Raw genomic sequence first — 5,546 nt, forward strand, 5'->3', positions numbered from 1 at the left:
ATGGGTTCCTCCCCATATATTGTTCCACTGGGTGTATACACCATTATTCGCTAGCAGATCCACCAGGAGTAGATCCTCAATGAGATCCCTAAATGCTTCTATTTTTGCCTCTGTTTGACGGATTCCTCCCTTCTTCTTTTCCAGCGATGATATCATGTTGAAGTCACACCCTACTATCTATAGATCATTTGGATACACTTGTCGCACTTTTGTGAGGTTTTGGAGTAAAACCACTTTTTCTCCTGGAAGGTGAGACCCATAAACTCATGTCAATAGAACCTTGTCTCTGGAGCTAATATGAAGGAATTTTCCACTGAGGATTCTTAGGAGGCTAACCCAGTCCTCAAATATTATTTCACTAGGGTTCCATATGATAGACAAGCCTACAGCGCTACCTCTCGCATCCTGAGCCACTACTTCATAATGAGGTTTGTAACTCTTCAGAATTTGCTTTAACTTTGTTTATCCAATCTTAGTTTCTTGAATCACCATAATATTTGGCTTTTCCCTTTTGAGCATGTCTTTCAAATATCTATTTTTTCCTTTTCTTTTGATGCCTCTTACATTCCAGGATGTAATTATCATTTATGGGCTTTGTTAAGATGGTGGAGAACCACCGTTAATGACACCTGCCTTCCACAATTTACCATAATTTCTCCTACCATCTCTATGGATTCATTCGGGTCCTTCCTTCCTCACTTTTTCCCTCCTTTACCTTGTGATCCCTGTTCTAGAACTTGGCTTGCTTGAGAGCCCAAATGCTCCGGTTGGTTTGTAGTCGTCATTCCCTGCTTGACCTTGTATTGTTGAAAAGATTCTTTGTATAGTTGTTTCTAGTCCCCCAGTATGAGTTGCTCGTCTAGATGCTTCCACTCATTTGGCAATGTTCTCATAACTTGTTATTATGATCTTAGATATTCCTTTTGGTTGTCGATCTCCATGTTGACCTGATCAACTTGTTGCGTGGTAGATTCTTTGTCTTGGGGTTCATCTTCCACCTTTTTCTTTGTATTATTCCCACCCTTTTATGGGGTTGGTTGGTTTTCTACACCCAGATTTGCTTTCAAGACATCTGTTCCCTCTTTCTCCTCCTGAAGGATGTCATATCAGTTGTTATTTCGTAGGCCTTTGCTTTTTGGTAGCTAGTTAGAAGTTTGTTGATTCCGATGGTTCTGTTTCTTCCTTTGAACTTCCTAGAAGCCCGCCACATGCTCTTTTATTTTTTCCTGGCTATTTGCATTGGGATTTTCTTAAGGTTCGAATGGGTTCATAGGGAATTCACGAAACAGGTTCCCATAGTCATGGCATCTACGATATCTAAAGGGGCTATGCTCATAGTCCAGGAGTTTCTTCCAAACCTCATCATGGTATTCGAGTTTGATGAATTCAGGGAGATGCTTCGTTATATTCATATAAATGCATATCTAAGCATAAGAGGTGTACCTTCCCCATCGTGTGGAATCTGCGACCTTGGAAAATTGTCCAATGCAATTTCCAGCCCTTTCCAAGATATCCGGATCCCATAAATCTACCTGTAAGACACATAGTTTGACAGGTACTGGCACTGCTAAGAATTTCTCCTAGTTTGGATTATAACATTATTCCCAATGCGTCATAAACAGACCTTAATTGTTTAAAAAGTATGGTCCATTTTTGAAAACCATTTCCTTATCCTCCAAATTGGTGAAAATCATTGTAAACAAGCCTTTAGCCCCCAACTTCAGCTCAATATGGCCTTTTGGCTACGATTTTTGTTGAATCCATTTGACCAAGTCCTTTTCTGTGGGCTAAACCTCAATGAATTTGCATATTAATTCATGATTTTTCATGTACTTCCTGTATATCTATAGTTTTTTGTTTGGTATGAAAAATCATAGTTTTCTGATAGCCTGTGGAACACACTACCCATGTAAGCGCGCTTACCATTAGGTGCCAAGCACTAGAGGGCCTTCACCATTGCCTCCATGATTTCCTACCGACGTTGCTCCTTGGATGGTTATTTCATCACCCACAATGTTTCGATAGGAGGGGATGTCCTGCCCCGGTAGGTGCACTCATACCTCTGTCAGAATTCCAGAATGAGGTAGGTGAAGGTGAAGGGATCGTTGCAACTGTAGGTATGTTGTAGTGGAGTCAGGGTTTTTCGTACCGAAATCCTAGCCGGGATCAGATGTCACAGAGCCGATCCAATTTTTTTTTCACCTTGACTCTTATGCATATAATATGCTTTGAGTAGTACATATTATAATAATGAAGGATAATTGTTATTTTTGATATTTTTTTAAAATATTTTTTCATCATTATTCATTAAAATCATATTATTCTTTTAGTAACAATATATTTTAACTATTTTAATGATCATAATTAATTTATTTTCTTAACTTTAAATTTAAAGAAAATAAATTATTCAAAAAAGTAGTTTTATTTATAACATGATAAATATTTATGGCATCAACTCTTTATAATGAATAAAAAAGAAGATTGGTTAATATATTGTGATGTTGTTTGGTATTATTTAGAAATAAACATATCTATTTCCATCCAGCTCGCACCCCGATCGAGGGTCTGGTCGGGTGTTTGAAGGCACTGAGAGATATGTCGCTTCTCTTTCTCCAGGATCACTTCCAAGGAGTTGAACCTACCATTCGTAGGTTGAGGTGGCCAAATTATCTCAAGAGGGTCATTTTAGTGAGCACACCCCCAATTAGCAAAGAAGTATGCAGTTCTATTGCCCTATCTCCTAACATGGTTGGTATTAATATAGTCATAATTATGAAGAAGTTCTCCTATCTCTATCACTAATCTTGTAGTTCTCCAGTTGTTGTGCCTGACCTTATCCCATTTAGCCCCTGGATCGGTTTTTTAACTTTGTTGATTACTAACGTGGAATCTCCTTCCACTACAATGTTCATGTATCCCAATTTGATAGCTTTGAGTAGGCCTTGTCGAAGAGAGGAAAATTCTTCTTCATTATTACTCAAATATCCACAGTGTCGACATATATTAGGTGGGTTTGTTAACGAGAGTCTCAGAAGAGGCCTCCTAGTACTGTAGGACCTGGGCTACCTTTCGAGGCTCTATCAAAACTAAACTTGATGAATCCCTCTTTGGGGTTGTGAAGTGATTGACCGAGTCGACTCCCTTGTGATGAGATTAGAAGAGGTTGGGGAAATCATCGTTGGTGATAAGTTTAGACGGTGAAGAATTCTAACCTGATGAGGAGGCACTTCCCAATCGTCAAGATGCCATTTCTTGGCCAAGATTGTTTCTCAGATGTTCTAGATGATCCCTTTCCAAACATATTCCTAAGGAAGAGGATGATTCTTGAAGATTCTGTGGTTCCTTTCTTTTCATATAGCCCATAGCGTTAAACCCATAGTGAGCCCCAAAGATTTGTTGAGGATTGGGCTGGAGAAGAGGCATGTTCGCTATAAGATGTTAGTTTCTCGAATGCTCTAGTTGTCTTGATCCATTCTTCCAAAAAGATGCTCCACCTCTCATCATTTTTTCTATGAAAAGGGGCAAGAATTTAGTATGTGTTCCAGATTCTCATTTTGGTGTTTACAAAGGATACAATATGAAGGCCCATAGATACTCCTTTTTTGAAGTGAGCCGTAGGTAAGAATGATACCCTGCAAACTAGCAGACACAACAAGGGAATCAACCACCTAATTTTTAACCCTAGGGATGTATGAAATACTAAAGCTACTGAACGAATCCTTGAGCTTCCATACCTCATCTCTGTATGCTTTAGCGTGGGGTGCCTTGCCTCGAATGTATGATTCACCCGTTGAATAATAAGGTTTGCATCTCCAAACAATTAAGATTTTTGATGCCCATTTATTTAGCAGCGTTCAAGCCCAAGATCAAAGCTTCGTATTCTGCTATATTATATTTGTGACTTGAAAAGTCAGCTTGAAAGATAAATGTATGCACTCTTGTGTATGAGATATCAGAACTACACCTACTCCTGCAGCTTCCCTAGAGCAAGCTCCATCAAAGAACATGTCCCAATTTGTGGGCCTACTTCCTCTGTGTCTGACAAACTGGTTTCTTGAGCTGCATGGAGGCCAACTGGGATTCTCTTATTTGGAGAATACAGGCCCCAAAATTAGTGTCAATAGCATAGATGGGATGATGAGTGGGATGCTTCTCATCATTGATAATGTAAGCTAACTGAGCTTCCCTATATAATCTCCTACTCTCACTCCAAAAACTGGGACAGTAGCATAGGACAAGTCGTTTTGTAACATTCCACCCAATCTTTTGATCCATACCCTAGAAATGAGAATGCCAAACTTTGGGGACACATCTGCTACCACAATATCCATCATCATGCTCTTCATAGGCAGCTGAGACAGGGTGATGGCTAGATCTTTGATTAACCCAAACATTTCACCTTTCTAGAATCAAAAGAAAACAAATCACGATAAGGCCTTGTGATGTCAAGGCCTAACTCATCCATGATAGCCTTTGGCATTAGATTATGGCTGGCACCTGTGTACAATAGACAGTTGTGAAGAGTTTTGTCATGAATAGTCAAAGAGACATGGAATGATGGGGAGATATCATCAGAGGGTTCAGTCCTTAGGCTAAGCACAACTGAAGGTTTGTCATCTGCATATTCACATAGTCATTTGATGCTTGTGTGGCCTTAAGCTCAAGGGCTTCAAGGATGGGTCTCTTAGAGGCTTCGTCCTTTACCAGTTCCATTAGAGGTATAGATATTTTCAGCTTCTGGATTTCTGATTCAAAACTGAAGGGAGAAGGGAACTTGTTAAGACCTCTTACCTCTTGAGCTAGGGGCTTTGCGGCCGATGGTTCAGCTGCTGGTCATTTTTTCTTGTTAACTTGCTATTCTGCAGGGACAACAGTTCTTTGGACAGGGGAAAGAAGCACATCTTCTCTCCGTCAATAGTAGACAGAAACCAGAATCGAAGGCATTGGCATAGGTAAGCTTAGTAGAGGTAGGGATGGGTTTCACTTCAGCTGGTATCTTGCTGTACATGCGGTTAAACCTTTTATTGAAATCAAAATGTGACTCCCCATTTTCCCTTTTCAGGTTCCCAAACTCAGTATGATAGTAGAGCAGATCATTCTCATCCCCCAATGCTTTAGGAATACATCATCTAAGGCCTCAATATCTGTTATAGATCTAGGGGTCAATTCCCTGAACCATTTCCTTGCCTCTCCATCCAGGCTTTGGACAAAAACTCTCATCCACACATCATCTTCACTATACTCTCAACATGTATTTGTTCTTTACAAGCCTTTCTTTCAAAGATATGGAGGATTGCTTAGGTTTACCTAATCCTGATGCTCCTTTTTGTGATATCTTTCTTCCTTTGATGATCTTTTCAAGGTCAGGTACTGTGTCAGCTGGTGACTTCTAAGGATTTTCTAAGTGTGCCTCACGAACTGAGCCAGAACTATGATGTGGAGTCGCCAAAAGGTTCAGCCTCCAGTAGAGTCATCGGATAGATGATTAGAACCAAAATGTGTCCAAGCTTTGTTTATCATCAAAGTTGGATCTGTGTCATTCTCCC

Source organism: Pinus tabuliformis, chromosome 2_2 (assembly GCF_031772625.1).
Source record: "Pinus tabuliformis cultivar Carrire ecotype Pingquan chromosome 2_2, CPIR1, whole genome shotgun sequence".
Classification (NCBI taxonomy): domain Eukaryota; kingdom Viridiplantae; phylum Streptophyta; class Pinopsida; order Pinales; family Pinaceae; genus Pinus; species Pinus tabuliformis.